The sequence below is a fragment of the Heterocephalus glaber genome, unplaced genomic scaffold, assembly GCF_053883595.1.
Source record: "Heterocephalus glaber isolate CG9 unplaced genomic scaffold, H.glaber_assembly_v1.0 deba00000943, whole genome shotgun sequence".
NCBI lineage: Eukaryota > Metazoa > Chordata > Mammalia > Rodentia > Bathyergidae > Heterocephalus > Heterocephalus glaber.
Genome location: NW_028258175.1, coordinates 13,026,469 through 13,038,010, shown reverse-complemented (window position 1 = coordinate 13,038,010; position 11,542 = coordinate 13,026,469).

Genomic DNA, 11,542 nt, shown 5'->3' with positions numbered 1-11,542 from the left:
GTTGCAACACCTGACTTGGTTCAATCTGAGCTCTTCTGTTTACCTTGTGATAAAGGTAATCAACCTCTCCTGACCTCCCTGTCCTCAGCTGTAAAATAGGAATCATTTTTATCTTACAATTTTAGTCCAGATGAATACGCGAGATGGTGTGTGTTAAGTGCCTGGAACAGAGTAAACACTTAGCAAGGCAGGAAGGAAGGGAGGATTTTTATGAAAAGAGAAAGTTCAAAGGGAATAGAGGGCACAGACAGCTCATTCTGCACCTCCCTCTGACCTCTGTTCACCCAGCCCAGACTCTAAGGCAAACGCTGCACTATTCGCCCTCGGCCCTCCAAGGTACACAGCATCCTGGGAAGTACTAAGCCCCGCGCTTTATGCTTTCACGAGGCTTTTTTTTCTCTAAACTTGTTGCCACTGGAGTAGAGTTTCTGTACTGGCGTTACTGGCAAAAGACTGGTGAAAAGAATGAGGAAGGGGAAGAAACTCACCCTCCTGTATTCGCGCTGGGAAATTATCCTTAGTCTCTGATATATTAAAATTGAAGAGCTGTAAATGCCGGTTGTCATGGCGACGCTGTGCATGCCGCCCTGCAATTGGTAGTGTAAGTTCACTTTCCCCTGGGTGTTGCAGCCTAATTAACTGTTATTTTTGTCAGTGTGGAGGAAGAGCCCACACTTGGAATTTTTCTGGCCGTGATTGCAGCCCCTGCGGACTGAGTTAATTTTCATAGACTACAAAAAGAGAAATGACTGGGCCCCAAATCATAGTCTCAGAAAAGTTGCCCATGTTTAAGTAAGAGTCAGAGAAAATATTAGAGTGCTGCTCCACTTCTCTTTGGCAATTGCCATTGTCTCTGGCAATTGCAGAACTTATTAGGGCTGGACTGGGGAGAATAGGCAGGAGTTAACCCAAACTGAGACTCAGTCTTTTGCTCCTGGTTCCAGTCGAACCTGCCTCTCCCATCAGACACACATAACTTGAGTGCCCGTACTCACTGGAATGTTTGGGCTCCCACTTCTTCCCCTCCACACAGGAATCGCACACTAATAGCATTCAGGCAAGGCTAGCAGGGACATGTGAAAGCTGTCTGATCTAATTCTCGATCTCCACACCCAACGATGTCATAATTATGCCAGCCAACTTGGTGGATCCAGATAATTCCCCACAGACCTCCCAGAAAGGAGGTCCGTGTCACCACAAGCCTAAAAACCAGAAGGCTTGTCTTGCTGCAATTCAAACTAATTTGTTTGCAATTTTGATTCTTAAGCAAGCTGAAGTTAACTTCAACATTCTCATAGGAGTTGTTCTACTCATACACTCTCTCAGTTTCTTAAAAAATTTTGCTTTCAGTCATATGTTTTTAAAAAATTAAAGGACCTTGTCTCTCTAAGAATGAGGAAAACACATTTTGCATGACTGATAATCAGGGTTCCTTTTTGTGAGGAAATAAGCTTTTCCTGAAGGGCCAGTGGTGGGGAGTGGCTGGTGACTCAACATATCAAAGACTAAAGAACATAGAAGAGGGTTGTGGAAACTTGAAGTTAATTTGAAAATGAAGAAAAAGTAGAAGGAGGACTGGATCTAGATACATTGAAGCTAACTTGAAAAAGCTGTCATTAGTGGTACAGTGAGCATTTCAAAGTTCTTTCTGGCTCCTCTGCTCCTTTGCATGTTCCTTATTGGTTTGGAGATTTCTCTAATTGAAGCAGAAACTTAGCATGCAAGTGACCCAGGCTCCACCAATGCATGCAAAACTTTGAAACAGAAGCTGGTTGCCACAGAGGCATCCCCCCTGGAAGGAGGGACAGCACTACAGGAACGCTCAGCTTCTGGGGGGAACAAAGGCAGGGATCCTGGTGACAGCAGTCCGTGCCCAGAGCCAGCAGCTGAACCAGGGTGCATAGCCCAGGACGGTCATGGGTGGCAGCTCTTCAGTACAGGGCTGCCATGTAACCTCCACAATATTCCTTGAACCCACAGCCTGGGATCCAGGTTCTCTGAAGATTCTGTAAGTGTATGCAACAAATATCCTTAAGTAAAAATCTGTGTGTGTGTGTGTGTGTGTGTGTGTGTGCGCATGCATACATGGGAGAGAGAGAGAGAGAGAGAGAGATCAATGGAATGAGACTGGCCCGAGACCCTCACTGGAGAGAGAATATTTATTGATTCCCCCATGAAATGGGTCCCAGCTCTTATCCATTTAGCCCCGTAACCAAGAGAGTGTTGTTAAGCCACTGTGATCTTAAACTAATGGTTAAATTTGATAGAGCTTCACTTCTTGGAGATAAGGGTTTACTGGCCTCCTGGGAAATGGAGTCTGGCCCTGACTTGGGCTCAAGCCTGTGCTCCTCAACCAGACTAGATGCATTGGCTGACAGGTCCCAGCACTTCCCATATCTCTCTGGACCCATCACTCTAGAACAGGTGTGTGGGGGGGGTGTGCGTGGAAACACTGAGCTCAGGCTGATGCAAATGCCCTGTGGCATCGTTAGATTCTTGTGGCTTATATGTGTGCAGATATCTTCCAGCCTCAGAAGAGAGCTACTCACATGTCTCCTTCACCAGGTAGGAGGGTGCAGGGAAAGAACCGATCCTTTTTAGCTTTCTTCTGACTGAGACCACAGATGCAAGCTGGACATCAGGGATGACGTGGCAGAAAGGAGGTGAAGGTGTTCTCAAAGCAGCATAACCCTGAGCTAGGCAAAGGCCCAAGACTCAGTGGTGGCCAGCCACGGGAAAGCACTGAAACATTCCTTTCCACATTAAGCCAGCCAGTGGTTCTGTCACTGGCAGCTACATGAACTGATGCAGAAGGGCTCAGCTCCCTGTTATTGTAAATAAAGTTTTATCAACACACACTCATTTATTTGTATTGTGTCTATAACTGCTTTTGCATGGCAATGGAAGAGTTACCAGGAGCCTAGAATATTTAGTATTGAGATCTTTACAGAAAATGTTTGTTGACATTGGTCTAGGGCATTGCTACTTAAAGATAGGCTTGGGAATGGCAGGCAGCATCTGGCAGTATATTAAGAAATGCAAACAGTCAACCCTACCCAAAGTGTACCAAATCAGAATCTCTTTGCAGGGGTGGAGGAATGAGAATTTGTGTTTTAGCAAGCTCTCCAGGTGATACTCATGCACATTTGAGAAGCACTGTTCTAGAAAGCTTGTTCTTCATATTGCATGGAAATCTGTCACTTTAGAAAGGGTGTCAGTTTGCTCCTAGTTTTCCCCTGAAACAATCCAAAACAATTATAATACCCAGTTTCCACAATAGCCCTTAAGAAATCTAAAGGGGCTTATTATTCCCTGGGCATCTTTTATTCTTCTTGATAGATAGACTCATTTTCTACAAATGTTCTCCATTCACCCTTCCATTACTTCCACTGCAACCATCTAAGATACTTATCAGTGCTCTCTCTGAGTTGCCTGATCTCTAAACTAGAAGATGTTTTTGCAGGATCAACACCATTACATTCTAGCAAGCAAACAGTAGAGTGCTTAAGTACTGTAACCTTGGAATCAGACAGGTGGATTTATCCCCTGGCCTGGCCCTATTAGAGGCACGTGACCTTCGCCAAGTTACTTAATCTCTTCCAGACTGTGAACTGAGAACAATAATAATAGCATCCACCGCATGGGGCCATTATAAGACTTAAATGAGGTAATGCACAAATATATTATTAACCAGTGGCCTATCACAAACATTAACCTGTTTAGCTAGAGTTGTGTCAGACCCAAAAAGAGAACAGGAAAGGGTCAGATGGTGTCCTACACAAGTCTTTGTGTACAGTCACACCATCATGAAGGACAACATCATTTCTCCATGTCCCCCCAATTCCCCCAGCTTACTTCCTATGATTTAAGATTTTCATCCCTGGTTATCATTCAGCATTTTTAGTCACATCTAGCAGTTCAATAGTTATTAAGTGCCTACCATGTGTCAGGCACTGTGGTAGCCTTCTGGGTGATGGAGACAAACAAGATGATTTTATTCTTGACACTATGTTAGTGTAGAGTGGTGCTTAGGAAATGAGAATTTTTTCCAAGTGAGGTCGTAGGCAGAATGCAGAAATTCAGCAAAGGGAGACAAAAGAGATGATGCTCTGGTGGAAGCCAGGAGGAGTCTGAGCTCTACTCACTGATCTTCCCCCTGAATTTTACCCCCATTCCCTGTAAAGGACACTGAGGAATCCTCCAAGAACCTTAGGTACCTGCAGAACAAAAAGACAGACCACTGTGCCATGTGTTCTGCAGTGTGGGAATCAGAAGGATCTGGGCTTTTAGAGTATTTCTCCCAAGTGATCTCTCTCTATCTTGAGGAGTTGAAGGGAAATTTCTCTCATTATTCTCTAAGTCTGTGTTTCTGTTTCTGAGCAAACATCTCCAAAAGAATCATTTTCTCTTTTCCTCTTATCTTTTGTTGCCTTCTGTGCTCTCCTCCAGCTACCCTTTTCTCAATAACCCTCAAAAAACAAGAAGAGTTAAGAGATACAGGGCCTTCACCAGTACAGGGAACTTATCAACATAGGTTTTGCCCCTTTTTTCCATTCTTCTGCTCACATCACCCTAATTGTTCTGAGAGGTATCTTGACTTTCCTCCCACTTTCAGATCGCTTGCATTCACATAGTGATAACTTCATCTACAACTTCAAGAGAGGCCATGTGACTCAGCCTGGCCAATCAGAGTACTACATTTTCTCTGGCCTCGGTGATTGGCTGTTATGAGCAGGTGACACAATCAAAGTGAAACTCTAGTGAGAAAGGGGAAAGCTTTCTGTTGGGCGAGAGCAAGCCAAGCTCCCCCAGAAGATGACACAGAGAGGATAGGGGTCCCAGATGTGTATATTCTCTGGGCCTGCCAATACTTCATCCCACAAGTGGAAGGGGGTTGGAGGAAGTTATGAGAAGTTATGACAATCAGTTGTCCGGTCTAACCAAGGCCCTTCACTGGAGTTCTGTTTGGTGAAGATTTGGTTAAGCTTCTTTAAAAAGATACCCCTCCTTAACATTAAAGCTGTACAGTGCAGTCAGTGGTTGCTGAGATCAGGCAAACCTAGTTTCCACCCTCCTGCCTCTGCTCATCTCACGCTAAGTGACCTAACCTCTCAGAGCGTCAGTTTTACCATCAGTAAATTGACAACATTAAGCACTTTTGTCATTGGTCCTGAGAATTTAATAAGTTCTTGAAGGTAACATGTTTCATCACAGTACCTGGTACCTAGTGAACATTCTAAAGCACCCTGGACTTATGACAGTTCCATTTACAATTTTTCCACTTTACAATAGTGCAGAATCCTGTGGAAATCCTACTGTAGATATTGAACTTGGATATTCTCTGTCCATGCTGGGCAAAGGCAGTGAAATGCAGCCCCCACTATCCCAAGGACCAAGAGCCGATGTTCCACAATGCACTGCATTGCTAAGCCAGGGTGTTCAGCAGGTCAGGTGCATTATATTTTCAACTCACATGTTCTCAGCTTACAATGGATTTATCAAGCCACATCCTCATCATAAATTGAGAAGCGTGTTTGTAAGTTCAATAAAAGAAACATCCAAAATACACAAGTATCCAGGCTCTAGGAGAGGATGAGTTCCATGGGCTTTGGAGGGATGCTGCAGTAGGCAGGGGAACCGAAAGTCAGTTTATTCTACCATTCACAAAGGAAAAGGGATTGAGCCAGTGAAGGACAGTGATGACAGGAATATAGAACTTGAAGAAATGGCTTAAGACCTAGTCTTAAAAGAGCTGCCACTGCTTGACAGTAGCCATTTCAGGCTTGACTGTCGACTTTGACAAGCTGGAAGTAGCCAGTCTTTGCAGATAGACCAGTAGTGTAGCTATCACATTACCATGCTATAAATTAGCTTTCCAGCATGAAACTGATCTTGAAATGCAGCTCAAATCAATTCCACCCCTCCCTCTGCAGGCTTGCTTTGCAGTTGGTGCCCTCTGATTCTTATTGAACAACCACGGAACTCAACTGACCTCCATTCCATTTTTGTTGTCAGCAGGGGGTGGGGGAAGGGAGAATTCTGTTCATCCTCAAGTAATAACTAGAAATCATGGCGTTGCTTGTGCTACTGGCTGGCTCTCTGTTTTTGCCATTGTTCTTTTATTCCTGGTCATTATTATTGTCTTCTATTGTAAACTCAAGCAGTGTTTGAAATCTCACTGCCTTTCATTTCTCCTCTGCTTTGATGGGAACCACTATGTACCGCCCACCGGTGGGAGACTTCTTCCTTTCTCTATCATTTTATGGTACAACAGAAGTTTGCATGACTCCAAAGGATGCTTCTGACTTTAAAGTTCTTGTGATCTATTTGTGCAATACACATGTTAAATTAGAAATTCATTTGTCACTCCCAGATAATAATGTTCAGAATGGTGCTTCCTGCATGAATCATTATCTTCAGCCCGGAGTTCTATTTATGAATATGCATGAGCTGAGTGATAGAGAAGAAAGATTTGTATAACCTGTTTCCTGGAGGAGCCTCAGATGCTCCCGCTCAGAGTTTTGAGTTGGAGCTTCCAGAGCCAAGCCTGGGGAAGGCTTCGCATCCACAGCTTGGCCAGCCGTCTCTGAACAACACATCTGTTGACTGCAAGGGCCAGGAACAGTGGGGAGCCCAGGTGGCCGGAGATATGCTGCTGCCGGTCCATTCACGGGACGTAAGGGGAATTCCACAACACAGTGGAGGGTTAGGAGGCAGCTGACATGGAAGAGGCCTCTCAGTATCCCTCAGAGGTCCCAGCTGGAGATTCAATAAACCATGTGGCATGCCTGCTGGCTCTGCCTCCAGGAAGCAGGAGTGACAATCAGGAATCTAAAAAGCTATTAATGTCAAAGAGAGACAAATGCTGTAGACTGGGTGCAGTGATGGAAGTGAAAGAGGTTACTCCCGAAACGAGTAGCTGAATGACAAATAAAGGAAAGGTGGGAAGGTGTGGCTGTGCCTGGGCTGCCCTGGAGCTCCACAGCAGCTTGGCCACACCTGGAAGATGCCGCGGTCATGGGCTCCTTTCACATCCAGGCTTCAGTCTGAAAGGCGGAATTGTTTCCAGCTGTGGAGAATGACTCTTCAGGGCATCTCAGCCCATTTGGGTGGGTTGCATATTGGATCAAAGCTTGTAGATGTTGAAGCTCTCTGGTTAATCTATGCAGGGATCAAAAGAGATCATATTTATTGATCTGTTACTCTGTTCGGGCACTGCACCAGATATCATTACAACTGTTCAAAGGGAAGTGTTCTTTAAATACATGAATGCTCTCCTTCTTTGTTGCTGTATCCATTGCCTTGGGAACCATTGGAATAGTTATGGGAGAAACTCAAAGAGAAGGGGCAAGTTTTGACTCCAAAAATAGGCAAATAAGGCCCAGAGCAAGACAAGTCTTAATCCAGGCCTTACTGAGAGAGAAAGGCATATTTCTGAATTCTAAAACAACTCTGAAGCAAGCCTAAAGGGCTGAGCATAGACACATATTGCAAGCTGTAACACAGAGAAGACACTGGGAGAATTCCTACCACTTAAAATGCAAGAAGCAGTTCTGGCCCTGAGCAAGGGATGGAGGCCATAGAGGAAAGCCATGAGAGAGAGGGGTGTTGAGGGGAAGAAGGTGAGCTGGAGACCCAGCTGGGTCCCTCAGCTTCAGGAGAGAAATCCCAAATGTTGTGAGAAAACGTTTAGATCTAAGAAACACTTCATTGCAGAATAGCCTCAAGCAAGTTAGCTTTAGGGTTAGCTGTGACTGAGGGGGCTCTCACTGCAGCCTGAGTATCACAGGCAGCCACATAAGCCATGCCCTGCACCTCATCACAGAGAGCAGGGTCACCAACCTTTCCCTAGAATGGGCCTGATAGCAAATATTTTGGCCTTGAGAGCTGTGCAATCTCTAGCATAGCTATCGAGCCTGGTGCTGTGGCGTGGGAAACATGGAAGTGGGTATTGCTGTGCTCCAATAAAGCTTTATTTACAGAACGCAAATGATAGGCTCTGGGGCTGTAGTTTGTTGGCCCCTGAATAAATTATAGTGTTACCCTGGCATGGCCCATCCTATACAAAGTAGACAACATACCGCACTGTTTTCCTTCCAGAAAGGCCCAGAGTCCCTTAGAACAGATAGGTCAGAAGAGGCCTAGTTTAGAACAAGGAGATCGTGGAGTAAGGGAAGGTCAGGGAAGAACCAGTGGCAGAATGCTGTGATTTCAGCAGTGGCCATCAGCATCACACCCAAAAGGCACCAGGAAGGGGCAGTGGCTCTTCAGGAGACACCAGCACGGGCCATCTAGGTAGGGTCTAATGGAGACTCAGAAGCCAGGAGTAGACAGCCCCTAGTCAGAGGTCACTGTTCATCACCTCAAAATACCTAATAGAATATGAGCCCTGACTCTGCCTCCGAGAGGCGGAAAGTCCCACGGGACAGAGGCGATACATAACTCTGGAAATAGTTGGATCTCAACTGATTCTTTGCCAAAACTGAGTTAACATGGAAAATCTGGGTGCAGAACCAGTTTTTCCGGTACCCCATCACAGACAGGGAGGGGCTCAGAGCAAGATGAGATGGATTACAGAAAGCAGAAGAAGCTGCACAGACCATGCGTTCATCTGAAGTCCAAGGAGAAAATTGTAAGTCTCCTGCACTCAGGGCCAGCTGGGACTTCCAGGCGCCCACTGTGGCATATCACTGCCAGACCAGGCCAGGCTGTGGCCTAGTGATGGATAGATAGCCCCGGCTTTTCATCTTCATCTTTAAAATTTTGGTAAAATCCACATAAACAATCTTCACCATCTTAACCATTTTTAAGTTTATAGCTCAATGGTATCAAATGCACGTATAATAAGCCACCACCACCACCATCTCTCTATCTCTATACCTCTTTTCTTGTAAATCTGGAACATTTTGTGATACTGAAGATTTAACCCAGATCCTTTGCACTGAGCTACAGCCCCAGTCCTTTTTAAATTTAATTTTTTTTTTTTTGAAACAGGGTCCTGCTTTGTTACAGTGTAGCCCAGGCTATTCTCGAAATTGTGATCCTCCTGCCTCAGCCTCCCAGAATGCTGGGATTGCAGGCATGTGTGACCGCAGCTGGGACTCTACTCATGAAACACTAACTCCTCATTTCCCCTTCCCTAAGCCTCTTGGCAATGGGATCCTTTTGCTTTCTGTCTGTCTGTTCCTCATAAGTGGAACCAGTATTTGCCTTTTTGTGAGTGGCTTACTTCGCTCAGTGTAATGTTCTCAAGGTTCATTTATGTTGTAGCAGGTGTTGGGATTTCCTTCCTTTTTAAGGCAGAGTAATATTCCACTGTACAGATAAACTACGCGTTACTGTTTTTTGCATCACAATTACAAAACACCTGAGATAAAAAGCTTAAAAGAGTAACGTTTGTTTTTACTCATGGTTTCAGAGGCTTTGGTCCATTACTGCTTGGGCCCATCACTTTGGACTTGTGGTAAACCAGAACATCATAGTGTGGACTGTGTGGTGGAGCAACCTGCTCACCTCACGGGGGCCAGGAAACAAGAAGAGAGAGAGGAAGAGGCCAGGCCCCAACGTACACGTCAAGGGACGCCCCCAGCGCGCTACTGCCTGCAGTGAGGTCTAACCTCCTAAAGTTTCTACCACTTCCCAAGGGCACCATCACCTGGGGCCCAAGCCTTCGACACACGGGCATTTGGGAAACACTTAAGATCCACAATGTGACAAATCCCATTTTGCTTATCTGCTGACCTGTCAGTGGATTCTCCAGTGGCTTCCGAGTGTTAGGTACTGCAAATTTTTAATGCTGTTTTTTACAGCATTATGTGATGCTAAATAGAGGGAGAATACAGTTATGACACAGCATCATAATAGACTTAACATCGCGAATGTTTCAATTTTTAAAAATTATTGCAGTAAAAATACATTGTTATTCATCTCCTTCACAATGCTCCTCCTCGCTTTAACACACTTATCCCATTATTCTTTTTTAATCCATTATTCTTGCCACTTTCTGAAGCAGTTCTTTTGTGGAAGTCTTCTTTTGTGAGTATCTTTATGAGCTGTGGTCACAAATATGGTTAATGCTGCTGCCAAGTGCCATCCGACGGAAAGGCAGCTCACACAAACATTACTATGTGTCCTCATCCTCTTGATTCACCACATCTGCTACCTGCACCTTCTGGCTCTTCCCCAAAGTAAAAATGGCCATAAAAGGTAAATATTTTTAATTAGTTTAGGACTTTGAGACAGCCACAACTGTGCAATGAAAGATACCTATGAATGAGGACTTCCAGAACTACTTCAGAAAGTGGCAAGGATGGTAGGATAAGTGTGTTCAAAGTTAGGGAGACAATTTTGGGATTAATGGCCATGTGTCTTTTACTGTAAACTTTTAAAAAAATTAAACATTCACTGTATTTGGAGAAAACACCTCATACTTATTGGCCTGGAATATTCCATTTTGTCTTTCATTCTCTCAGGGTAAACCCTAGAGTGGCACTCCGTTCAATTGAAGAGAGACAAACACAGAGGTTGTTGGACTCTAAGATCGGCAGAACTTTGTTAGAAATGCTACAGAATGTTTTTGTGGGCTTGATGGGAGTACAGAGCAGAAGCAACTCCATTTGCTAAGTAGAAATTAGAAGGCTTCAAAGCAGAAGTGGTATTCCAAGTGACAACATGCACTGTATCCTAAATGTTCAAAGTGTGGTCCGTGGATCTTGTATTAGCTCCTTTTCTGTTACTATGACAAAATTCCCAAGGCTTGATACATTGCAAAGAAAAAAGGTATATTTAGCTTACTGTTCAGGAGGCTCGAAAGCATGGGTTGGCATCTGTTCAACTCTGGTTAGGGCCTCCTGGCAGAGGGTGTCACAGTGGTGAAAACACATGTAAGAACAATTGCAGGAAGAGACAGGAAACCGGAGAGATTTGGGGGAGTCTTGCTCTTTTTATACAATCTCCTCTCTCAGGAACTAACCAGGGTCTCAAGAGAACCACATTAATCCTTTCCAAGGCAGTGCCCCAGTGCTCTACCAATTTTCCACTAGTCTCTACCTCGTAAAGGTTCCACCACCTCATGACATGTCCACACTAGGAACGAAGCTTCTAACACATGAAACTTTGAGGGACACACACTAAACCCAAAGCATAGTAGATCCACTCCATTAGCATTACCTAGCAACTTGTTAAAATATGAAATATCAGACCAACCGAGTCAGGACTCACAGTTTAACCAGGATCACTGAGTGATTGATATGGATGTTAAAGTTTGGGGACAATTAACCAAGCTGATGCCCCACTATGAGGCAAAGAGCCTGAGGACATTTGCGTCCCTACAAACCCTCACAACCCAGAAGGAAGCAGCTGAAGCCCATAGGGCCATGCCTCCCAAGGATCCTAGAGGAAGAGCTTTGTCACCAACTTCCCAGAACATAATCCAATTACAGGTCCCTTGAGGTCCCACAGCACAAACTATGGAAATCAGATTTTCCTTTAAATCAAGCCATATAAAGTGTTTAAAATATACTTAGAAACATCAGGGAACTCC